Source organism: Phyllobates terribilis, unplaced genomic scaffold (assembly GCF_046119375.1).
Source record: "Phyllobates terribilis strain yellow unplaced genomic scaffold, ASM4611937v1 Scaffold_2__4_contigs__length_985480577, whole genome shotgun sequence".
NCBI classification, from domain to species: domain Eukaryota; kingdom Metazoa; phylum Chordata; class Amphibia; order Anura; family Dendrobatidae; genus Phyllobates; species Phyllobates terribilis.
In genome coordinates, this window is record NW_027362762.1 from 819829621 (window position 1) to 819856220 (window position 26600).

Here is a 26600-nt window from a genome sequence, read left to right on the forward strand (position 1 = left end):
GACACACCTTCTCATTTAAAGATTTTTCTGTATTTTCATGACTATGAAAATTGTACATTCACACTGAAGGCATCAAAACTATAAATTAACACATGTGGAATTATATAGTTAAAAAAAAAGTGTGAAACAACTTTTGCCTTCACTCTGCGGTCCAGCTCACCCCAAACCATCTCGATTGGGTTCAGGTCTGGTGACTGTGGAGGCCAGGTCATCTGGCGTAGCACCCCATCACTCTCCTTCTTGGTCAAATAGCCCTTACACAGCCTGGAGGTGTGTTTGGGGTCATTGTCCTGTTGAAAAATAAATGATGGTCCAACTAAACACAAACCAGATGGAATATCATGCCGCTGTAAGATGCTGTGGTAGCCATGCAGGTTCATTATGCCTTCAATTTTGAATAAATCCCTAACAGTGTCACCAGCAAAGCACTCCCACACCATCACACTTCCTCCTCCATGCTTCACAGTGGGAACCAGGCATGTAGAGTCCATCCGTTCACCTTTTCTGCGTCGCACAAAGACACGGTGGTTGGAACCAAAGATCTCAAATTTGGACTCATCAGACCAAAGCACAGATTTCCAGTGGTCTAATGTCCATTCCTTGTGTTCTTTAGCCAAAACAAGTCTCTTCTGCTTGTTGCCTGTCCTTAGCAGTGGTTTCCTAGAAGCTATTTTACCATGAAGGCCTGCTGCACAAAGTCTCCTCTTAAGGCTATGTGCCCACTATGCAGAAATGAAGCAGAAAATTTCTGTAGCATTTCTGCATCTCCATGGCAGAAAATACGCATGCAGATTGTGCATGCGTTTTTCCTGCAGAATACATGCAGAATACATGCGGATTCACATGCGTACCCACATGCGTTAACACATGTGTTTCCGCATGCGGACTGACAAGCACTTTCCAGGCGATAGCATCACTTGGAAAGTGCTTGACAACTAGGTCACACTGTATAAATACATGCAAACAGCATGGATTTATATAGTGTGACCGTAAAAATAAAAAAATAAAGCTATACTTACCCCCGATCCCCCGCCGCGTGTGCTGTCGCGCTCGTCCTGGCTTCTTCCGGGTTGCCGGCACATCGCGAGACAGTCTGCGGTCACATGACCGCGACGTCATCTCAGGTCATGGAAGGTAAGCGCTGCAGGGGCCGCCGGACAGGTGAATATAAACTTTATTTATTATTTTATTATTTTTTTCAATGGTACCCAGGTCTGGATGAGAGTCTTCTCTCCTCCAGAACTGGGTACCATCCGCACCTAGAGACGCATATAATCCGCTTGTACAAATGTACAGACACGGATTCTATGCGTCTCAATGCAAGTCAATGGCGGCGCTTCCGCAAAATTAATGAACATGCTGCGGATTTATTTGCGCTGCAGAAGGGCTGCGGAAAAATCCGCAGCATGTGCATTGACATTGCGGAATGCCATTGGGGACCATGGGGTGCGGCTTACCATGCATTTTTTATGCATTTCCGCTGCGGAAATTCCGCAGCATAAACGCATGAAAAGCGCATCGTGTGCACGCAGCCTAACAGTTGTTGAAGAGATGTGTCTGCTGCTAGAACTCTGTGTGGCATTGACCTGGTCTCTAATCTGAGCTGCTGTTAACCTGCGATTTCTGAGGCTGGTGACTCGGATAAACGTATCCTCAGAAGCAGAGGTGACTCTTGGTCTTCCTTTCCTGGGGCGGTCCTCATGTGAGCCAGTTTCTTTGTAGCGATTGATGGTTTTTGCAACTGCACTTGGGGACACTTTCAAAGTTTTCCCAATTTTTTGGACTGACTGACCTTAATTTCTTAAAGTAATGATGGGCACTCGTTTTTCTTTACTTAGCTGCTTTTTTCTTGCCATAATACAAATTCTAACAGTCTATTCAGTAGGACTATCAGCTGTGTATCCACCAGACTTCTGCACAACACAACTGATGGTCCCAACCCCATTTATAAGGCAAGAAATCCCACTTATTAAACCTGACAGGGCACACCTGTGAAGTGAAAACCATTTCCGGTGACTACCTCTTGAAGCTCATCAAGAGAATGCCAAGAGTGTGCAAAGCAGTCATCAAAGCAAAAGGTGGCTACTTTGAAGAACTTAGAATATAAGGCATATTTTCAATTGTTTCACACTTTTTTGTTCAGTATATAATTCCACATGTGTTAATTCATAGTTTTGATGCCTTCAGTGTGAATGTACAATTTTCATAGTCATGAAAATACAGAAAAATCTTTAAATGAGAAGGTATGTCCAAACTTTTGGTCTGTACTGTATAACCTAGACAAAACATATGGACCAGGTTACACATGGGACCTGCAAGCATTAATACAGTATTGATTTACAATTCTTTTTTGCTAGTTATTTATAGAATTGTCATTATTTATTTTCACTCTGCAGACCTGGAATTGTGCGGATCTCAAGAAATACATCACCTCTTTATTTCCTAAGTGGTTGGACTGGAAACAATTCCAAACCAACAAATGATTGGGTGCGGCTGGGATATATGTGGTGCGCTGTTGTCTGCCAGAAGATACATGTGGCCAATTGCATGTGGTAGGTTAATGTGATGAAGCAGGGGTCCAACTTCTGAAAGGAAACCGTATAATATTGGGGAAAAGTGGTTACATTTTCACATGAACCAAATATCTGATCTCAAGATGTTTTCTGTGACTGTATTAAGCAAGCCAATGTTTTTAAAAGCTGTCAGGTTCCAGCCCTGCTACAGTCACATTGAAAGCATTTTTTCAGAATTCCAGAAAGCTGAAAAAAACTGGATCCATTTCTCAGTGTAAAAAATCTGACACATTTGTGTCTTTCTTTACATGCAGTTTATAGAATGTGTCAAGTTGACGGCTATTGTATATTGATTACTGATGGAACCTAAATAAGAGGAAAAACTACTTAAGATTGGCGCCTCCAACATGTGGTTTAGCAGAGACATTCGGCGTGTGGGCACCTGATATGTGGCTCACGGCCGTCTGTCAGCTTGATGCATTAGCACCAGGCAGGGCCACCATCAGGGCATTACTGCCCTCATCAGCGTATGGGGCCTGGTGAGGATAGGGGTCTGTTCTTCTGCTCACCGGGCCCCAGCGGTTCAGTACCGTGAATGTGCGTCCTCGGACGCAAGTTCACTTTAAATATATAGCAGTGCGGGAAGCTTCCACAATCACAGGCCAGCAGCTGACGTCAGCGCGCACATCACTGGCGTATGACGGCACTGTCATGCGCCAGAAATCTTGCTTCCGGTCATGGGAGAGCCCGACACCGCTGGAGCGCCGCAAGGTAAGAAGAAACTTTTTATTTTTTTTATTTTATTTTTTAAAGGCACACCATGGGGGGCAGAATGTGAAACATAGTGGCAGAATGTGAAACATGGGGGCAGAATGGGGGACTTTGGGGGCAAAATGGGAAACATTGTGGGACAGAATGGAGACATGGAGGCAGAATGGAAACATGGGGGCAGAATAGGAGACATGGGGGCAGAATAGGAGAAATGGGGGGCAGAATAGGAGACATGTGGGGCAGAATGGAGACATGGGGACAGAATAGGAGACATGGGGACAGGATGGAGAGACATGAGGGGCAGAATGTGAAACATGGGGGCAGAATCGGAGCATGGGGGCAGAATGGAGACATGGGGGCAGAATGGAGACATGGGGCAGAATAGGAGACATGGGAGCAGACTAGGAGACATGGGTGCAGAATGGAGACATAGGGCAGAATAGGAGACATGGGGGCAGAATGGAGACATGAGGGGATAATAGGAGACATGTAGGCAGAGTGGAGACATGGGGCAGAATGGAGACATGGGGGCAGACTGGAGACATGGGGGCAGAATAGAAACATGGGACAGAATGGAAGACATTGGGGGCAGGATGGAGACAATGGGGGCAGGATATAGGACATTATTACTGTAGGGGCTAATTATGGATATTATTACTGCTGTGATGTATTTTATTTTTGAGAATACTGTTTTCAGTGGGGGGGCACCTGATGTGTGGCTCACGACCGTCTGTCAGCTTGGTGCATTAACACCAGGCAAGGCCGCCATCAAGGCATTGTTGCCCTTACCGGCGTATGGGGCCCGGTGAGGAGAGGGGGCACGTTCTTCTACTCACCGGGCCCCAGAGATTCAGTACTGTGAACCTGCATCCTCGGACGCAAATTCACTTTAAATCTATTGCAGTGCGGAGAGCTTACACAATCACAGGCCAGCAGCTGACGTCAGCGCGCATGTCGCTGGCGTATGACGTCACTGTCATGCGCAAGAAATCTTGCTTCCGGTCATGGGAGATCCCAGCACCGCTGGAGCGCCGCAAGGTAAGAAGAAACTTTTTTTGGGGGGGGGGTTTAAAGGCACACCATGGGGGGCAGAATGTGAAACATGATGGCAGAATGGGAGACTTTGGGGCAGAATGTGAAACATGGGGGCAGAATGGGAGACTTTGGAGGCAAAATGGGAGACATTGTGGGGCAGAATGGAGACATGGAAGCAGAATGGAAACATGGGGGCAGAATAGGAGACATGGGAGCAGAATAGGAGACATGGGGGGCAGAATAGGAGACATGGGGGGCAGAATGGAGACATGGGGCAGAATAGGAGATATGGGGGCAGAATGGAAACATGGGGCAGAATAGGAGACGTGGGGGACAGGATAGAGAGACATGAGGGGCAGAATGGAAACATGGGGGCAGAATAGGAGACGTGGGGGACAGGATAGAGAGACATGAGCGGCAAAATGTGAAACATGGAGGCAGAATCGGAGCATGGAGGCAGAATGGAGACGTGAGGGCATAATAGGAGACATGGAGGCAGAGTGGAGACATGGGGGCAGAATGGAGACATGGGGGCAGAATAGAAACATGGGACAGAATGGAAGACATTGGGGGCAGGATGGAGACAATGGGGCCAGGATGTAGGACATTATTACTGTAGGGGCTAATTATGGATATTATTACTGCTGTGATGTATTTTATTTTTGAGAATACTGTTTTCAGTGGGGGGGCACCTGATGTGTGTCTCACCATCTTCTGTCAACTTAGTGCATTAACACCAGACAAGGCCGCCATCAGGGCACTTTTGCCCATACCGGCGTATGGGGCCCGGTGAGGAGAGGGGGCCCGTTCTTCTGCTTACCGGGCCCCAGCGATTCAATACTGTGAACGTGCATCCTCGGACGCAAGTTCACTTTAAATCTATTGCAGTGCTGAAAGCTTTCGCAATCACAGGTCAGCAGCTGACGTCAGAGCGCATGTCGCTGGCGTATGACGTCACTGTCATGCGCCAGAAATCTTGCTTGCGGTCATGGGAAATCCGGCACAGCTGGAGCGCCGCAAGGTAAGAAGAAACTTTTTTTAGGGGGGGTTTAAAGGCACAACATGGTGGCAGAATGTGAAACCTGGTGGCAGAATGGGAGACTTTGGGGCAGGATGTGAAACATGGGGGCAGAATGGTAGACTTTGGGGGCAAAATGGGAGACATTATTGGGCAGAATGGAGACATGGAAGCAGAATGGAAACATGGGGGCAGAATAGGAGACATGGGGGCAGAATAGGAGACATGGGAGCAGAATAGGAGACATGGGGGGCAGAATAGGAGACATGGGGGGCAGAATAGGAGACATGGGGACAGAATGGAAACATGGAGGCAGAATGGAGACATGGGGGGTAGAATAGGAGATATGGGGCAGAATGGAGACATGGGGCAGAATAGGAGACATGGGGGACAGGATAGAGAGACATGAGGGGCAGAATGTGAAACATGGAGGCAGAATCGGAGCATGGGGGCAGAATGGAGACATGGGGGCAGAATGGAGACATGGGGCAGAATAGTAGACATGGGGGCAGTATAGGAGACATGGGGGCAGAATGGAGACATAGGGCAGAATAGGAGACATGGGGGCAGAATGGAGACATGGGGGCAGACTGGAGACTTGGGACAGAACGGGAGACATTGGGGGCAGGATGGAGACAATGGGGGCAGGATGGAGACAATGGGATGTTAGACATTATTACTGTAGGGGCTAATTATGGATATTATTACTGCTGTGATGTATTTTATTTTTGAGAATACTGTTTTCAGTGGGGGGGATCATGCTACTGTACAGGGCGGCACTATTTCGTTTTTTTTTCTTCATCTGGTGTAGTGTAGAAGTTGGGGAATGTGCTCTGAAAGCGGTGCTCTAGATAACTGTGTTATTTTATGCAGAGACGAGTCCTGGCTGGAAGAAGTGATGGCGGTCTGCGCTGGTTGAAGAGGAAAACCGAAGATGAAGGACTTCACCTAGAGACTTCACCTAGAGACGTCACCGGTGAGTCAGTGTTATCTGTACACTGACACTATACACTGTACAATGTGTACAGAGCACTTGTGTATAAATGGTATTTATGGTAATATTAGTATTCTGTTTTTTAATTAATGATCAGTGTTGAAGTATTCAGTCATTGTGGTGGTAATATGTGATCTGGTCACAGTGTGGCGGTATTTGTCCGTTGCATGTGGTATTATTCGGTCACTATGTGGTGGTAATATGTGGTCTGGTCATGATGTGGTGGTATTTGTCCCTTATATGTGGTATCATTCCATCACTATGTGGTGGTAATGTGTGGTGGTATCTGTCCCTTGTATGTGGTATTATTGGTCATTTTAAAAAATGTACAGTATGTGACAGATTCCCATAAATAAAAATATACCTAAAAATAATATTGGGTATTATAAGAAATGTTTAATAGGTTAGAGTAGAGTAGGGCCCGACCAGAAGAGTCTCTAGTCATGGTGGCGGCTTAAAAAATCTTTTGGCCAAAACAAAAGCTGCTGGCTATATATGTGATATGGTGTTCGATAGGAACTGTTAATGTGAGATTGGTGAGGATGTGGTGCAGAAGTGGAGTTTTTCCAAGAGTGGGCGGTGGGACTGAGGAAGATTTGAAGGATGGAGGTGGAGCTGTGGTGGAGGCGAAGCTGGGGTGGAACCTGGGCAGAGTCTCAAGGGGGCCCAAAAATTTTGCCAGTATGGGGCCTCGAAATTCCTGGTGGCAGCCCTGGCACAAGATCTAGCAAATAGCTAGTGTGCCAAGAGTGTGCAAAGCAGTCATCAAAGGAAAAGGTGGCTACTTTGAAGAACCTAGAATATAAGACATATTTTCATTTGTTTCACACTTTTTTGTTAAGTATATAATTCCACATGTGTTAATTCATAGTTTTGATGCCTTCAGTGTGAATGTACAATTTTCATAGTCATGAAAATACAGAAAAATCTTTAAATGAGAAGGTGTGTCCAAACTTTTGGTCTGTACTGTATACCAATTCTATATATAAAACTTTTCATATAAAACACATTTTTTTTAATTTTTTTTAAGTAAATTCTCTTCTTCACTGGCCACTGTGCAACTTGCGACCAGGTGTCCATTCTTTCAACAAGGTGCAAAACTTCAGCAAACTTTCAAACATGAGGGACTCGTTCGTAAACCCTCAACGTAGGCCCTGGGCATGGCTGCAGGGCATAGGTGATCCGGTAGTTGGACCACATCTTCGGCCACGCCAAACGAGTTTTTGTCCAGAGGTAGACGTTGCAGTACTTTTATAAAACCAATAGGGGGCGCTTTAAGAAGCGCAACTATTTACAGGGGTTGGCCGCTCCCAGTTCTCGGCTGGATGGGAAAGGGGAATGGCTGCTCTCAGTCCTCAGCCAGGTGGGGAAGAGGGATGGCTGCTCTCAGTCCTCAGCCAGATAACAGTTCAATCGGGATCAACTTTGTATCAGACAAACAGTTCCTTTTACCCTGCCGGGCGACTATTTACATGTGCACGTTTTCGCTCCTCAGTAGCGGTGTCCTCCTGATGCTCCCTCTTCCTCCTCATAGTGATCTTCAGACCCGTCCGGGTCCTCTTGGTATGGTTCGGGGTGCTGCTCCTCTCTTATCCTCTGGACATGAAGGGCATACCATCCCTTTAGGCCTCGGTGTCGGGTGTAGGACACCAAGTCTCCCGGGAACAGATCCCGTTCCGGGTGGCTCTCCACAGCCCTCCTGTCAACATGGATGTCTGTGGCGGTGGCAGAGTCCCGAATGAACCCCCCCCCCTTTCTCCTGGTGGAACTTCACCACGGTCCCAGCTGTTTTAGGACCGCGTGCTGCATGGGGGTTTCGGCGGGTGCGCGTCTTCTCCTCCGCGCTTCGGGCCTGCAGCTGCTCCCTCTTCCGGCGCCGTGCCCGCTCCTCCTTCGCAAGCTGCTCACAGATCTCCCGCCTGCGGACTGCGGCCGTCCGTGTCTCCTGGGCGAACCCCATCACATCCTCCCCGGTTTGGTCCCATCCTACCTGGACCTCTTCCTCCGGGAGCTGAGAGACGGCGACTGGCTGTGGTAAGGGCAAGAGCGGAGCGAGCGGGGCCTTGGCCTTTGCGGGCAGGTTTTTCAGCAGACTGGGGTGAACCCATCCCTCCGGTACGGGGACCGGCTCTCCATCCGGACGAGTCAGTTGGGCATACAGGTCCGCGCCCAGGGGTGGTGGTTTCGAGACCGGGGGCGCCAACGGGCTACAGGCGCTTAAGGGCACCAGGCCTTGCGACCGGGCCTGGAGCGGGCCGCTTCCTACTGCGCCCGGGGTCAGGGGGCACGACGGGGGGCATGGTTCAGCGGCGGTCTTCGCGGCTTGCGGCCCAGGTGTTTACGGCGGGAGCGTGGAAGCTGCAGCGGCTCCCGGGACTCTGGCGGGATCCAGGGGTAAGCCTACGGCGTCAGGACCCGGGGCAGGGACGTCCGCCTTACCTGCCTCCGCGGCAGTGCTGTTCTCGGCCTCTGGTCTTCTCTCTCTATCTTCGGGGGCAGGCGCACTGCCGGGTGCTGGCAGCGTCTCTTGCTGCCGGATCGCGACTCGCCGGGCCATCTCCTCCCTCCATCCGTCGATGACATCCCTCTGCGCTCGGACCATCCTCCGGTCCAGCTCCTCCAGCGCTGTCTGCAGGAACTCAGGGTCTTCTGCAGGGAGCTGAGCCATCAGCTCCGTCAGGCTGTACGGGGACGCCTCGGACTGCAGCAGGCCGCTTGCCAGGGTGCTGGAGTTGACGCTCCCCTCCATCTCCGGGTGTGGTCTGGCGAGACTGATCCAAACCACACCCTGCCCCCCTGTTTTCTTCTCTTTCCGCCCCTGTTGGGGGTGGTCCTGGGGCAATCTGCTGACAATCACTCTCAGGGGCAGCCCCCCCACCTTGATGGACATCTCTACAGCCGCACTCATGGCTGTTGGGGGTGGGCTCCTTCTTTGGCGCCATTCTGGGACCTGGCCCACGATGGGAGGTGGCTTCCTGTTGTCTTTTGGCACGCACATTATGGCGTCCGTTCTCCCGGGGCGGGGGCGCCATTTTCAATACAGTGAAACAGTCTCTTTTCAGGCACGCAATACCCGTTTGTGGCGGGTTGGTCACGATCCTGCCGACTACGCCAAAGCTGACTCGCCCCCTGGGCCGTGGGGTACCCGGAACCGGGCCTTTTGGTGTGCGGTGCCGATGGGGGTAGTAGTGGCAACCCGATCCCGTGGCTCAGGGTGGTCAGACCAAATTGTGGCAGTCTATTTATCAGTGTTTTGAATGTCCGACTACGCCACCCGTGGATTGCGGTCAGAGATAACCGCCGCTGCAAGGCAGACCGCTGAGGCTGATGTTGGTGTGCAGCACAGGGGTAGGATAACTCCCCACGGGAAGAGTGTAGCCTCAGCGCAGTGTAAGAGGATGCTGGGGGTGATGGTGCAGGTGCAGCAGAAATCACACAGAGTCCAATGATGCAGTCCAGGGTTTTTACTCACAGTTGTTATCCATGTCACTTCTGTCAGCAATGACTGCCCAAGCCGTGCTGCGTCCACCAGGTGAGGGGCTCGGTCAACCCCCAGGCAATTCAGGAGTATGGCACAGGACTCCCTTCTGTCCTTTCTCTGGCCTCTCGTGCCCCACCAGTGACCAAACTTCTGTCCAGCTACCGCGGACCTTTGCAGGCAAACGTTGGCCTCTGCTTCCCGCTATCCTATATGGTGCCTTCCTAGCAGGTTTGGCGGGGGGTCGCACCAATAGATGATCACGACCTCCGGTTCTTGGCTGAGGGATAATTTACTTCCACCAACTTGGGAATCCGGTACCCTTCTATAGCCTGACCCTTCACCCGATATAACGCGGGTTTGCAACGGTTGCTGTCCGTTCTGCTCTCCCTTAGGGTCCCTTCTGCCTTCTTGTTTTTGGAGCCTTTCTACTCCTCTGTCTCTCCTCTTTCCTTCCTTCTCCTTCTCCTCTTCTCCTCTCTGGCCCCGACCTTCTCTCCAGGCCTGCCTTCTGAGCAAAGCTCCTACAGAGCCTCTGCTCCCTGTCACCTCTCTACTGTACTAACCGAACTTCTTCTCTGAACTCTCTCCTAAGATGGCCCCCACCTTTTATCTGTGTCTGTGTGTCTGAGCTCAGGTGACCTGCACCCAATGAGCTCCTTCCTATGCTCCAGAAATTGTCCTCTCTGCTCCTACATCACTGGGTTCTCTCTCCCCTCCACACTCCAGCCAGGGACATGGTCAGTTGTGCCTGCATAAATGGGAGCACTGTCGAGCCTAGTCAGTCGTGCCTGCAATAAATGGGAGCACCGTCGAGCTGTCCCTCGGAAATGGGGTGAGTGTGTGTATGCAGCTACTGAGCCCTGGTCCATACTCCATCCTTACCTGGGAGTGAAATATCACACCTCTGGTTGAGGTGCAATACCCCTGTAGCAACCGAACCCTCGGGGAGCTACAAGTGCATAGAATCATGCACCCCTGTGCCAGTGCTGTGTTAATGCCATTGTCAATTAATGTCAGTGACATTTAACAGTCACAGGCTGGGTTTAACATTGTCCGAGGCAGATCCTAATTGTATGTACAACCATTATCTGCCAGGTATCAGGAAGGGGTTAATCACTAGTGATGAGCGAGCATGTTCGCTACTGCTCGGTGCTCGCCCGAGCATCTCACTGCTCGACATGCTTTGCGCTCGCCAAGTATTTCCAGGGATGCTCGGTGGGAGCTCGGGTCCCCTCCCTGCATGTTTGGCGCTCTTTAGAGAGCCAATGAACATGCGGGGATTGCCTGCCACTCACTGTAGCCATGTTGGTTGTGGCATTACAGTGATTGGCTGGCCGCACAGCATCATCAGGTCTATATCTGACCTTGCGCCGCCATGCTCGTCACAATCAATCCGGAATTAGACAGTGTAGGGAGAGGTGCTGCTGAGCTGGGGAGAGATTTGCTTGTTTCTAGTTAGTGTAGGTGTACAGACTATATTAGAGACACATATCCATCTCAACAAACAGTCCTTCTGAGGATTAATCCATCTGCAGAGATAACAGGCAGGCAGTGTATATAAGCAGGCAGGGTATACAGCAGACTGCAGTGCATATAGCACAAGAGGCTCCATTCCAGTTCTGCCTTCTGCTGCTGTTAGATATTTCTAGACAAAGGCCCAGGTCTCAGGGGCCAGGAATATATATATTTTTTATCTTAATCCTCATTATTAGCTTAAAAAGCAATCCAGAGAACACCGTTTTTATGCGCCATTTGCTTGTTGGCACTGCAGAATACAGCCAGGTCTTTTCCATATTACAGCGCTAAAAATCCAGCTATTTAAAACTGTGTTTTCTCCGTCACACGGATCACATACACGTTTTCAGAAAATACTGCCATTTCTGGCCTCCATTAATTTTTTTTTCAGTGTGTCAGCAAAGTTTTTGACACCGGTTTGCTGTTCAAAACAGTTACCTACAGGCCAGGTATTTAAAACTGCGTTTTCTCCGTCACACGATTACATATACGTTTTCAGAAAATACTGCCATTTCTGGCCTCCATTAAAAATGTGTTTCAGTGTGTCAGTGAAGCAATTGACACCAGATTGCTGTTCAAAATAGTTACCTACAGGCCAGGTATTTAAAACTGTGCTTTGTCCGTCACACGGACCACATATACGTTTTCAGAAAATACTGCCATTTCGGATCTTCATTAAAAATTTGTTGCAGTCTGTCAGTGAAGCAATTGACACCAGATTGCTGTTCAAAATAGTTACCTACAGGTCAGGTATTTAAAACTGTGGTTTGTACGTCACACGGATCACATATAAGTTTGCTCCAAATTCAGCCATTTGTAGTGAGCGTGGAAGATATTGTCCTCCATTTAAAATGGGCAAGGCACGTGGTAAGGGACGGGGAACTGGACGTGATGGTGATGATGGTGCATGCAGAGGCTGAGGCCGTGGGCAAGCTGAAATTGTGCCACAACAAACACCCACAACTTTTCGCTCGACCTTCCTGTCCCAATTAATAGGTGACGACAGAACACCACTATTGAACACAGAGCAGTGTCAAAAGGTTATTGGTTGGATAGCAGATAATACTTCCAGTCACTTAGCCACCACCACCACCACCTTGTCCTCCACACGGTCAAGTTTCAGTAGCTGTGAGTCTGGACCGCATATTCCTCACCCTAAACCTCCTTCCTCCCACCATGTCGAGTGCCCAGAGACAACTGATCCCACACTTGGACACTCCGAAGAGCTGTTTACTTTCCCATTTATATATTCGGGCCTCTCGCCCGGTTCACTTAAAGCAAGGCAAGAGGAGATCGCATGTAGCGATGCCTAAATATTTGAGCAGCCACGGTCACACGAAGGCGACGGTGGGAAATTGTCCCAAGAGGTGGACGATGATGAGACACGATTGCCAGAAAGTCAGGAGGAGGACCCGGGTGCGGAAGTGGAAGAAGAGGTGGTGGATGATATAGTAACTGACCCAACCTGGCAGGAGGACATGAAGAGCGAGGACAGCAGCACACAGGGGGAAGGAGGCAGAGCACCCCAACAGGCAGGAAGAAGCAGTGTGGTGGCCGCAGAAAGAAGGCAGGCAACCGTTCCCCGTAACACCAACACGAAGGAAGTTGCCAGTACAACTGTTAGGTCTTCCCGAGTCTGGTTGTTTTTTAAAGACTCTGCCGATAACCCCCAAAAGGCCATTTGCACCACCTGCCAGGCCAGCATCAGCAGGGGTGGCAAAACGACCAGCCTGACCACAACCAGCATGATCAGGCACATGGCAGCAAAGCACCAGACTTTGTGGGCCGAACCCCAGGGTCCAGGAACAGTGTCTGCGGGTGGCACCATTGCTTCTTTTGCTGTTGTGCATGCAAGCCAATCCCCTGTCCATGGTGCATGCGAAGATGCCTCCTGCCCTGCACCTGTCGTTGCATACTCTCAAGTAGCAGCATCAAGAAGCAGGTCCACGTCCTTGTCCCAGTGCAGCGTTCAGTTGTCCACACTCCAGTCCTTGCAATGCAAGCGCAAATATGCAGCCAACGCCCCACAGGCCACAGTACTAAATTCCCACATTTCATGACTACTTGCCCTCGAAATGTTGCCTTTTAGGCTCGTGGAGACGGAAGCATTCCGCAGTCTGATGGCGGCGGCTGTCCCTCGGTACTCGGTCCGAGGGATGGCCGCCCCTCGGACCGAGTACCCGGTGTGCCTTCCCCGCATTACAAAAGCACCTGTCCCAAAACATTAGCCGTGCCCTCAACAACGCAGTTACCGGGAAAGTCCACCTAAGCACGGACACATGGACAAGTGCTTGTGGGCAGGGACGGTACATCTCGCTGACGGCACACTGGGTTAACATAGTGGAAGCCGGGACCCAGTCGGACCTTGGGACGGAACAAGTCCTCCCGACGTCGAGGATTGCGGGCCCTAGGTCAATCAGGGTTGCCCCCACGGTCTACAGCTCCTGCACCTCATCCTCCTCAGCCTCCTCCTCCTCTTCAGCCTCCATCTCCGAAATGCCCACATCAGTTACAAGCTGGAAGCACTGCAGCACTGCCTTGGCCAAGATGCAACAGGCTGTGCTGAAGCTAATATGCTTAGGTGACAAACCGCACAATGCTGGAGAGTTGTGGACAGCTCTGAAAGAGCAGGCAGATCTGTGGCTCACACCGCTGAATCTACAGCCAGGCATGGTCGTGTGTGACAATGGCTGGAACCTGGTGGCAGCAGCGTTTGCAGCTTCTCACTTACAGATTGGTATGTGATGTCCCCACGCGTTGGAACTCTACATTGCAGATGTTGGGAAGGATTTGTGAGCAGAAGAGGGCAGTTGTTGAGTACCAGCATCAACAAGGCTGTCGGTATTCAGTTCAGACTCCACACATAAGACCTCAGGAGTGGACATGGATGTCAGACATATGTACCATCCTCCAAAACTTTGAGGACTCCACCAAGATGGTGTGCTGCGATGACGCCATAATTAGCGTCACCATCCCGCTTCTCTGTCTTCTGAAACGCTCTCTGCTCACAATCAAAGAGGATGCATTGCAGGCGGAGCACGATGAAATGGAGAAAGGAACCATACAGGGTGATTACGCACAGCCCAACCTCATCTCATCCCAACATGGATTGGGTGACAATGAGGAAGAGAAGGAGGAGGAGGAAGAACAGGAGCTAGTTTCATGCGCTATAGATGGTACTACCTGCACAACTGTCATACCGTCTGTTCAGCGTGCATGGCCAGAGGACAGAGAGGAGGAGGAGAGCATGGTCAGTCATCCTCTTGGTGAGGACACGGAAGTCTTGCCTGTTAACAGTCTGGCACACATGGCTGAATTTATGCTATGCTGCCTTTCCCATGACCCTCGCGTTCTCAAAATTATGGGAGATAGTCATTACTGGTTGATGACACTTCTAGACCCACGCTACAAGGAGAACTTTATATCTTCTATTCCTGAGGCAGACAGGTCTACAAAAATGGGGCAGTACCAGAAGGCATTTGTTGTGGAACTATTAAAAAAAAATCCCATCTGAAAACGCTGGTGGCAGAGGTCACAGTTCGTTGGACAACCAAGGAGTACAGGCGAGAGAGACACAAATGCAATCCAGCAGAGGCAGGGGAACACTGTCAAAGTTCTGGGACAGTTTTCTCAGACCCTCCCATCGCACAGGCCCTGAAGTGCGGGGTACTCTCACAAGGAGTGCAAAGTTTGGGAAGATGCTGAGAGAGTACCTTGCCGACTGTACCAATGTCCTCCGCGATTCCTCTGTGCCTTTTAATTATTGGGTAACATAAACTCAAATCCAGTGTCTTTTTTTGGGAGGTGTATTCCCATGCACCTCTTCACACCCACACATGGGTATACGCTTCCTGATTTTGGCTATTTGCTCTCGTCCTCCTCCTTCTCCTCATCCTCCACCACCATATCACCAGGGTGACCGTGGTCCGTGATGCAACACCCACATATTTTTTTTAAAGGGAGTTTATGATGCCCGTAAAAAAAAAAATCTACAGTATGTTCATGTATACCTCCCAGGGGTAAATGTTTGTCAGCCCATATACTTAGTACATGGGCATTCTAAGTTTAGGAGACCTGCTCCTTTCTAATGGGAACATTTTTTTATGAGGCCCTCTAGGTCTCTTCCAAAAGGCATTGGAGTGCCCCCCAATTTTTGGCAGCCCTTGCATTCACTGCATAGGCCAACACTATGGGAGACCCTATCCTTTCTAATGAGAATTTGTCATTACTGTGGCCCTGTTCTATGTGTCTTTAAATTCTTAGTGGGGTTTTTCCTAAAATTGGTCAGCCGTTGGACTCACTGCATACCCTATAACTGTATAGAAGACCCTCTCCTTTCTAATGGGAACATGTCGTACTTGGTACTGTAGCCCTGCTCTATGTGTCTTTAAATTCTTAGTGGGGTTTTTCTTAACATTGATCAGCCGTTGGACTCACTGCATACCCTATAACTGTATAGCAGACTTTTTCCTTTCTAATGGGAATTTGTCGTTACTGTGGCCCTGCTCTATGTGTCTTTAAATTCTGAGGCTATGTGCCCACGATGCAGAAATGCTCAGGATTTTTTCCTGAGCGTTTCTGCATCTTCCTGGCAGAAAAAAACGCATGCGGATTGTACATGCGAATTGTACATGCGGATTGTACATGCTTATTGTACATGCGGATTGTACATGCGGATTGTACATGCGTTTTTCATGCCAGGGACATGGGGAAGTGAAGCGTTCTTCACTTGCATTTCCGCATGCGGGTGTCAAGCGCGTTCCAAGCGATTTTAGCATCACTTGGAAAGTGCTTGTCAACTAGGTCACACTATATAAATCCATGAAAACGGCATGGATTTATATAGTGTGACCCGAGAGAATGGTTAAAAATAAAAAAATAAACCTATACTTACCTTCTGACAGCCCTCGAGTCTTGCTGCGCTCCTGTGCTGGCTGCCGGCAGATCGCGGTACGCTGTACTGAAAGACCTGCCGTCACATGACTGTGACGTCAGCGCAGGTCCTTCAGTCCTGCGCAATCTGTCGGCAAGCATAGGGAAGGAGTCCGAATTGGTGCGTTCTAATGCAAGTCAATGGCGGCGAAAACGCAGCGCTTCCGCAAAATTAATGGACATGCTGCGGATTTTTGAGCGCAGCATAAACGCTGCGGAAAAATCCGCAGCATGGGCATTGAAAGTGCGGAATTGCATTGGAGACCATGGGGGAAGGTTTACCAAGCGTTTCCCAAGCGTTTACACTGCGAAAATTCCGCAGCGTAAACGCTTGAAAAACACATCGTGGGCACACAGCCTAAGTGGGGTTTTTCCTAAATTTGGTCAGCCGTTGGACTCACTGCATACCCTATAACTGTATAGCAGACTCTCTCCTTTCTAATGGGAATTTGTCGTTACTATGGCCCTGCTCTATGTGTCTTTAAATTCTTAGTGGGGTTTTTCCTAAATTTGGTCAGCCGTTGGACTCACTGCATACTCTATAACTGTATAGCGGACTCTCTCCTTTCTAATGGGAATTTGTCGGAACTGTGGCCATGCTCTATGTGTCTTTAAATTCTTAGTGGGGTTTTTCCTAAAATTGGTCAGCCGGTGGACTCACTGCATACCCTATAACTGTATAGCAGACCCTCTCCTTTCTAATGGGAACATGTCGTACTTGGTACTGTGGCCCTGCTCTATGTGTCTTTAAATTCTTAGTGGGGTTTTTCCTAAATTTGGTCAGCCGTTGGACTCACTGCATGCCGTATAACTGTATAGCAGACTCTCTCCTTTCTAATGGGAATTTGTCGTTACTGTTGCCCTGCTCTATGTGTCTTTAAATTCTTAGTGGGGTTTTTCCTAAAATTGATCATCCGTTGGATTCACTGCATACCCTATAACTGTATAGCAGACTCTCTCCTTTCTAATGGGAATTTGTCATTACTGTTAAATTCTTAGTGGGGCTTTTCCTAAATTTGGTCAGCCGTTGGACTCACTGTATACCCTATAACTGTATAGCAGACTGTTTCATTTCTAATGGGAATTTGTTGTTACTGTTGCCCTGCTCTATGTGTATTTAAATTCTTAGTGGGGTTTTTCCTAAAATTGGCAGCCGTTGGATTCACTGCATACCCTATAACTGTATAGCAGACTATCTCCTTTCTAATGGGAACATATCGTACTTGGTACTGTGGCCCTGCTCTATGTGTCTTTAAATTCTTAGTGGGGTTTTTCCTAAAATTGGTCAGCCGTTGGACTCACTGCATACCCTATAACTGTATAGCAGACCCACTCCTTTCTAATGGGAATATGTCGTACTTGGTACTGTGGCCCTGCTCTATGTGTCTTTAAATTCTTAGTGGGGTTTTTCACAAATTTTGGCAGCCCTTGCTGTCACAGCATGGGCATTACCACTATAGGAGACCCGCTTCTTTATAATGGGAACATTTTTTTTTACTGAGACCCTCCTCTATGTCTCTTCAAAGGGGTATTGGGTTGCATCAGAATTTTTGGCAGCCCTTGAAGTCACTGCATATGCAATAACAGTATAGGAGACAAACCTGTTAATAGTGGGAACAACAAAGCATAGCCGGCTGATGGCTCTCTAACAATTGCGAGGGCCGACTGCTGGCCTTTTAAGAATAGTCAGGGCCGTCTGATGGCCCTATAAAAATAGGTTTTGTGACTTTCAGAGTCCCTCCATCAAAAGTAAAACAGGATGTGTCTGATGATGTGTTACACACCATATTGCCAGATAAGGTTGTAAAATGTTAAAATAACATTTCCTGGTGAATGCATTTATCTTAAAAAATAACGTAAAAAAAACTAAAACAATAGGATCTTTCTTTAGTATAAAAAACAGTGTCGTCAATTAAACCTCAATGTAATCACATTATTCAGCTCCTGCACCTCCTCCTCCATCTCTGAAATGACCACATCAATCACAAGCTGACAGCACTGCAGCACTGCCTTGGCCAAGCGGCAACAGGCTGTGCTGAAGATAACATGCTTAATGCTTAGGTGACAAACTGCCCAGCGCTGCAGAGTTGTTGAAAGCTGTAACACAGCAGTCTGATCTGTGGCTCTCACCGCTGAACATACAGCCAGGCATGGTTATGTGTGACTGTAATGGGGAAGACCGGGGTGTGTGTACTTTCAGAGCAAGGGATCCGGAACTGCTGGGGCCGTGCCCCTGGTTGCAGGGGGAAGACAGGCTGCGAGCTCAGGAGTCAGGTGACTGGGAAGCTGGGGGCGTGTCCAGAGTGAGAGCTGGGAGGTCAGGTGACCGAGAGACTGGTGGCATGGGTAGAGAGAGGAAGAGACGAGGACGTTTGCACGGGAAAAGCGGAGCTGGGTCCTGCTCAGCAGAGCAGTGTGAGAGGGTCCAGGCTCCTGGCTCCAGGACTGGGAGCAAGAGCCGAGTGCAGTGGACCGGAGGAGTCAAGCCGACTAGAGAAGAGACGCAGGGTCAGTGGAGCCGGGCACGTGAGGTTCCGTGTTATGGACTAGGGGCTCAGCGGGTAAAACCGGAGACCGCCCGCTGCCGCCAGAAGATGAAGCATTGTTTGGACGGGGAAGCCTGAAGGAATCAACACCGGCCTCAGCTGGCAACTGCCTTGTGGAGGAAAAGAGTCAGCTAAGTGTAAAAACTGTCGTTTACAACCGGTTCGACTCTGCTATATCTAGTTAAACTGTGAACTGTCAGTTAAAGACTTTTACCTGCTACTTTCCTTGTTTTCCCCCATGTTTTCCCCTGATACTCCCTGCATGGAGATTTACCCTGTTATTATAAACTTCCCCTTTTTATTAACATCTAAAGTACCCGTGTTACATTTGGCGCAGTTGGCAGGATGCAGTCGTTAGACACAGACACTGCAGAGCAGTCCACCCTGGGAGCCCCTAAATCTAGCTTGCCGCTGGGGGCCATGCTCAGAAATCTCCCAAAGTTCACCGGGGACAATATGATGCTGTGGGACTGGATTGAGAGAGTTAGGAGTATGTTACGTATGCACCCGATGACCCCAGCTATGCAAGCCAAAAAGCCAAAATAGCCTTACTGGCCCTGGACGGCGAGGGCCGATAATCGGTGATGTACCGCCCTCCCCATGACTGGGATACTGTAGAAAAAGTGGTGCGGATACTGGAGGAGATGCATGGGGATCCCACCAATGTAGGAGAGCTGAGAATACGGCTGTTTCACCAAGTGCAGCAGGAGGGGGAGACTGTGATGCAGTATGTTAATGCCTTACAGATGGTGCATGCCTATATCACTAGAAAAGACGACATGGGGAATTTGGGAATGGGCCCCCTGACGTGATCTTAAGGGACCAGTTTGTGGCAGGCCTCAGCGATGTGCAGCTGAAGCAGGCCTTGCGGTAGAGACCCACGTATGACTTTTCTAGAAGTGGGGGCGGAGGCACATGTTAGAGAGCAGGAGATGGGGGTGACGGCCCTGGCAGGGATGGTTCGGAGTAACGAGGTACCCACCCCGCATGTAACTGAACCAGAATGGGCTCGAGAGATGCGAAAGGAGATACAGGAGATGCGGGATGAATGGTCCAGTCTCAAGAAGACCCCTGCCCCGACACCAGAGATACCCAGATCGATTGCTCCAGTTATGGAAAGAATTGAATTCAGGACCCCCCCTTCAGGAGAGTTCCATAGTGGAGTGAGGCAGGCCTACACAGACAGACAGAGACACGACTTGCTGGAAGTGTGGAGGCGCAGGACATTATGCCAGGGGCTGTGCTAGCCGAGGGCGGCCCCTGTCGCGGCAGCCGTTAAACTAGTGGGCTCCGTGTTTGGGGGACACAGCCCGGAGCCTGAGGAAGGGGAAATAAAAAGAGGAAGTCCCAAGGACCTGGTTTCCACCAGCCCGACTGTCTGGGCCGAAATAAGAGGTTGGGCTGATCACTGCCTGATTGACACGGGATCCCAGGTGACTACGATGACAAAAGCTTACTTCCAACAGCGATTTCCAGAGATAGCGCAGCCTGAATAGGGACCAGTAATTAGACTCATGGCTGCTAATCAATTACCTATCCCGGTCGCAGGGGTGGTGTGGATGAAGATCCAAGTGTGTGGAAAAGATGTGGGGAAAAAAGGAGTCGTCCCGGTCGCAGGGGGAACCGGAAGTGGACCCCCGGAATGAATGTGCTGAAAGAGATCGGGCAAATCCAGATTAGTGAGCCGAAGGAGATTCCTCTAGACCAGTGAGACCCGCGAATCCCCCAAAGGAGGGTCTTTCAACAACTAATCCGAGCTGCCCAGGCTCAGGAGACATCGAGTGAAGGGAAGATCATGGGGAAAATAATAGTGCCAGCAGCTACAGTGATCACCTTACCGCCCGGAATCCCACCGGGCTAGTGCGAAGGGGGGACGAAGAATCCTAGAACGAATGCGGGCTGAATTGACGGGACTTACACCCCGACAGGTGCAGCAGGTTGAAGAGGTGCTGGAGCGGTACCAGAAAGTCTTTGCTCACCATGAGGATGATTTTGGTTGCACTGAAGCCATTACCCACGTGATTCCCACGGGGAGCGCTGCCCCATTGCGGGAGAGATACCGGCAGATACCTCCCCAGATGTATAAAGAGGTTAAGGAGATGCTAGCCCATATGTTACAGAATGGTTTGATACGGGAGAGTCAGAGTCTGTGGGCAGCACCGATTGTCCTGGTCCAGAAGAAAGATGGGACCCTGCGGTTCTGTGTGGACTACAGACGACTGAATGCCTGTACAGTACGGGACTCTTACCCAGTACCCCAAATCGAAGAGTCCCTGTCGGCCTTAGGGAAGGCAAGATACTTCTCCTCCTTGGATCTGGCCAGTGGGTACTGGCAGGTGCCCGTGGCTGAGCATGACCATGCAAAGACGGCGTTCATATTACCCATGTGACTGCTCGAGTTCAATCAGATGCCCTTTGGCCTGACTAACGCCCCCGAGACGTTCCAGCGTCTGATGGAGAGGTGCCTCGGCGATTTAAACTTTGAGGCGACACTGATTTACCTTGACAACATAATTGTCTATGCCGCCACCTTCGAGGAGCACCTCCAGCGACTGGAGCAAGTACTGAATCGCCTACAGAGTCATGGCCTAAAGGTGAAGCCCCAGAAGTGCCACCTGTTCCGCAAACAGATCGAATATCTCGGTCATACTGTGTCCAGTAAAGGAGTCAGGCCCACCCAGGAAAAGGTGGCCGCCGTACAGAAGTGGCCTACCCCGAAGACAGTGAAGGACGTTCGGGCCTTCCTGGGACTTGCCGGGTACTACCAAAGATTCGTGAAGAACTTCACCCGCATAGCCAACCCATTGCTGGAGCTACTTAAGGAAGTGCCGGCGGGCTCCAAGAATCAGGCGATTCGGTGGGGAAGCAGCCAGGAAGAGGCCTTCCGTGCCCTAAAAATGGCCCTGACCGAGGCCCCAATACTTGCCTCTGCGGATTTCTCCCAACCCTTCATACTCCACACTGATGGGAGCCTACATGGTCTGGGAGCCGTGTTATCCCAAGTACAGAAGGGGAAAGAGCATGTGATTGTGACTCGCCCCCTGGGCCGTGGGGTACCCGGAACCGGGCCTTCTTGTGTACGGTGCTGATGGGGGTAGTAGTGGCAACCCGATCCCGTGGCTCAGGGTGGTCAGACCAAATGCTGTGGCAGTCTAGTTGTAGAGCTATGAATGTCCGACTACGCCACCCGTGGATTGCGGTCAGGGATGACCGCCGCTGCAAGGCAGACCGCTGAGGCTGATGTTGGTGTGCAGCAGAGGAATAGGACAACTCCCCACGGGAAGAGTATAGCCTCAGGGCAGTGTAATAGGATGCTGGGGGTGATGGTGCAGGCGCAGCAGAAATAACACAGAGTCCAATGATGCAGTCCAGGGTTTTTACTCACAGTTGTTATCCATGTCACTTCTGTCAGCAATGACTGCCCAAGCCGTGCTGCGTCCACCAGGTGAGGGGCTCGGTCAACCCCCAGGCAACTCAGGAGTATGGCACAGGACCCCCTTCTGTCCTTTCTCTGGCCTCTCGTGCCCCACCAGTGACCAAACTTCTGTCCAGCTGCCGCGGATCTTTGCGGGCAAACGTTGGCCCCCGTTTCCTGCTATCCTATATGGTGCCTTCCTAGCAGGTTTGGCGGGGGGTCGCACCAATAGATGATCACGACCTCCGGTTTTTGGCTGAGGGATAATTTACCTCCACCAACTTGGGAATCCGGTACCCTTCCACGACCTGACCCTTCACCCGATATAACGCGGGTTTGCAATGGTTGCTGTCCGTTCTGCTCTCTCTTAGGGTCCCTTCTGACTCCTTGTTTCTGGAGCCTTTCTACTCCTCTGTCTCTCCTCTTTCCTTCCTTCTCCTTCTTCTCTTATCCTCTCTGGCCCCGGCCTTTTCTCTAGGCCTGCCTTCTGAGAAGAGCTCCCACAGAGCCTCTGCTCCCTGTCACCTCTCCAATGTACTCAACTCCCTGAACTAAGATGGCTCCCACCTTTTATGTGCTCTGTGTATGAGCTCAGGTGACCAGCACCCAATGAGCTCCTTCCTATGTTCCAGAAACTGTCCCCTTCTGCTCCTACATCACTGGGTTCTCTCCCCCCTCCCCACTCCAGCCAGGGACATAGTCAGTTGTGCCTGCAATAAATGGGAGCACCGTCGAGCTGTCCCCCGGAAATGGGGTGAGTGTGTGTATGCAGCTAACTGAGCCCTGGTCCATACTCCATCCTTACCTGGGAGTGGAATATCACACCTCTGGTTGAGGTGCAATACCCCTGTAGCAACCGAACCCTCGGGGCGCTACCATTGCATACGCCAGCCACTCCCTTCACGACTCCCAGAGGAACCCGGATAATTATAGCTCTTTCAAATTAGAGTTGCTGGCTCTGGTTTGGGCAATGACCGAGAAGTTTGCAGAGTATTTGTCCGGGTCCGAAGTACTGGTGAGAACAGATAACAACCCGCTGGCCCACCTGGAGAATGCGAAATTGGGGGCCCTGGAGCAGCGGTGGGTGGCCCGCATGGCCAGGTACCGGTATAAGATCGCCTACCGGCCTAAGAACAGAGAATACTCACGCCGACGCCCTCTACAGAGAGACATATGAACGGCCTGATCATGACCGCGATGAAGATTTGGAGGCAGATGAGATCCCTAGCTTCCGAAGTTTCGTGGGACCGCTGGCTGCGGCACAGGGACAGATCGGAGAAACGTCAGAAGAACAAGTGCTAGGGTGGACAAGAGATGACTGGATCTGACTTCAACAGACTGACAGAGAAGTTGCTCAGTTACGTCAATGGGTGGCTTTGCGGCAAGTCCCCAGTCGAGAAGAGAGGAGTACCCTGTCCCCGGGAGCACTGAAGATGCTGGGACAATGGAACAGACTGTGTTTGCAAGACGGGCTGCTGTACCGACGGGTGCAGCTACTGCAAGAGTTCGGGACCACCTGGCAAGTGGTGATCCCAGAGAAGTTGGTCAGAGTAGTGGCTAAGGAGGCTCATGAACGAGGGGCTCACTACGGACCAGAGGAGACGTTTCAGTGGTTGCAGAGGCTGGTGTATCATCCCCGACTGCGAGCAACAATAGAAGACACTTGTCGAAGATGTCGGAGCTGTGAACTGGTTAAGCCCCCGGAGCGGCGGGTCCCCATACAAACTATTGTGACTTATGCGTCCATGGAGGTGCCGATGATCGACTATTTGACTGTTGGACTGGCGCATCTCGGGTATGAACATTGCCTGGTAATTACAGACCACTTCACAAAGTTTGTGGTAGTGACCCCGACCAGAGACCAGACCGCCGAGTCCGCTGCGCAGGCCATGTGCCGAGACTTAATTCGGGTGTACGGCTGCCCAAAGAGGATTCATTTCGATCAAGGTGCCTGCTTCCAAGGCCGGGTGATGGAAGAGCTGCACCAGTTGTACAAGACTGAGAAGTCACGGACTGCTCCTTACAACCCTCAAGCGACTCAGAAAGAGAATAGGAGGGATCCAATGGCTGGATGTCCTTAAGGACAAAAATGTCCAGGAAGGATGGGAAATTTTTAAAAATGAGATTCTCAAAACACAATCGTTAACAATCCCGAAAAGTAGGAAGAATGGGAAGCATTTAAGGAAACCAGGATGGATGAACACAGAACTTAAACACATGCTAAAAAGAAAGAAAAAAATGTTTATCAAATGGAAAGAGGGAGGCATATCTAAAGAAGATTATAATGCAGTCTGCAGATCTTGTAGGGCACGTATCAGGTTAGCTAAAGCTGACAATGAATTAAGGCTTGCAAGAGATGTCAAAAGCAATAAAAAAGGATTTTGGGGGTATGTCAAAGGTAAAAGAAAAGTCAAAGATGCTATAGGATTTTTACATGATGAAAATGGTGAAATGGTAAGAAAGGATGTTGAGAAGGCTGAAGTTTTTAATTCCAATTTTGCATCTGTTTTCTCTCAGAAAGAAAATGTAACATCAACTGATCTTCACTGTCTTATTAAAGGAATAGAAGAATCCAAGTTATCTGTAAACAGAGAGATTGTGAGGGAATATTTAGCTAACATAAATGAGTTCAAGTCTCCAGGTCCAGATTAATTACACCTCAGAGTACTGAAGGAGATTGTAGAAGAAATTTTAGAACCACTCCCCATAATCTTTGAAAATTCTTGGAGAACAGGAGAAGTCCCAGAAGACTGGAGAAGAGCAAATGTTGTTCCTATCTTCAAAAAGGGGAAGAAGGTGGACCCAGGGAACTATAGGCTGGTGAGTCTGACTTCTATACCATGAAAGATCTTTGAAAAAATTATTAAACAACATGTATGTAAGTACCTGGATAAGAATGAAGTGATTAACCAGAGTCAGCATGGGTTTGTAACTAACAAGTCAAGTCAGACTAACTTAATTTCCTTCTATGACAGAATCACTGACTGGGTGGATCAGGGAAATGCTGTAGATATAGTATATCTTGACTTCAGCAAAGCATTTGACAAAGTATCTCACACCATCCTTATTGAAAAAATTACCAAGTATGGAATAGACAAGGCAACTGTTAGGTGGATTCATAACTGGCTTAGTGATCGGACTCAAAGAGTGGTCGTAAATGGCTTCACATCCAGTTGGATGAATGTCTCAAGTGGGGTGCCACAGGGCTCTGTCCAGGGAGCTGTATTGTTCAACATCTTTATCAATGATTTAGATGAAGGAATTGAGGGTAAACTGATTAAATTTGCTGATGACACAAAGCTAGGAGGGATAGCTAATACTAGAGAAGAGAGAGAGAGGATTCAAAAAGACCTAAATAAACTGAAGCAGTGGGCAGCAACTAACAGAATGGTTTTTAACCGGGAAAAATGCAAAGTACTACATCTGGGCAATAAAAATGAAAAAAGCATATACAAAATTGGAGGAATAGAGCTAAGCAACAGTACATGTGAAAAAGACTTAGGTATACTAATAGATCATAGACTGAACATGAGTCAACAGTGTGATGCAGCAGCAAAAAAAGGCAAATACAATTCTGGGATGTATTAACAGAATCATACAGTCCAGATCACGTGCAGTCATTATTGAACTTTACTCCTCTTTGGTCAGACCTCATCTGGAATACTGCGTCCAGTTTTGGGCACCACATTTTAAAAAAGACACCGACAAACTGGAGCAAGTTCAGAGAAGAGCGACCAGAATGGTGACCGGTCTGCAAACCATGTCCTATGAGGAACGGTTACAGGATTTGGGAATGTTTAGCTTGCAAAAAAGAAGACTGAGAGGAGACTTAATAGTTGTCTACAAATATCTCAAGGGCTGTCACATTGTAGAAGGATCATCATTATTCTCATTTGCACAAGGAAAGACTAGAAGCAATGGGATGAAACTGAATGGGAGGAGACACAGATTAGATATTAGAAAAAACTTTTTGACAGTTAGGGTGATCAATGAGTGGAACAGGCTGCCACGAGAGGTGGTGAGTTCCCCTTCAATGGACGTCTTCAAACAGAGGCTGGACAGACATCTGTCTGAGATGATTTAGTGAATCCTGCTTTGAGCAGGGGGTTGGACCAGATGACCCAGGACGTCCCCTCCAACTCTACCATTCTATGATTCTATGAAATGGGGCGTGTGAACGCTTTAATCGGACACTGATCCAAATGCTCCGCACGTTAGAGGAAGATCGGAAGGTACGGTGGCCTGAGTTTGTGGCCGAGCTGGTGTGGGTCTACAACAACCGAGTGAATAGTACGACGGGGTTCACTCCTTATACCTTGCTGTTAAGGCGAAAGGGGTGAGAGATTACCGAGTTAGAGCTGGACCCCGAGGAGGACTACC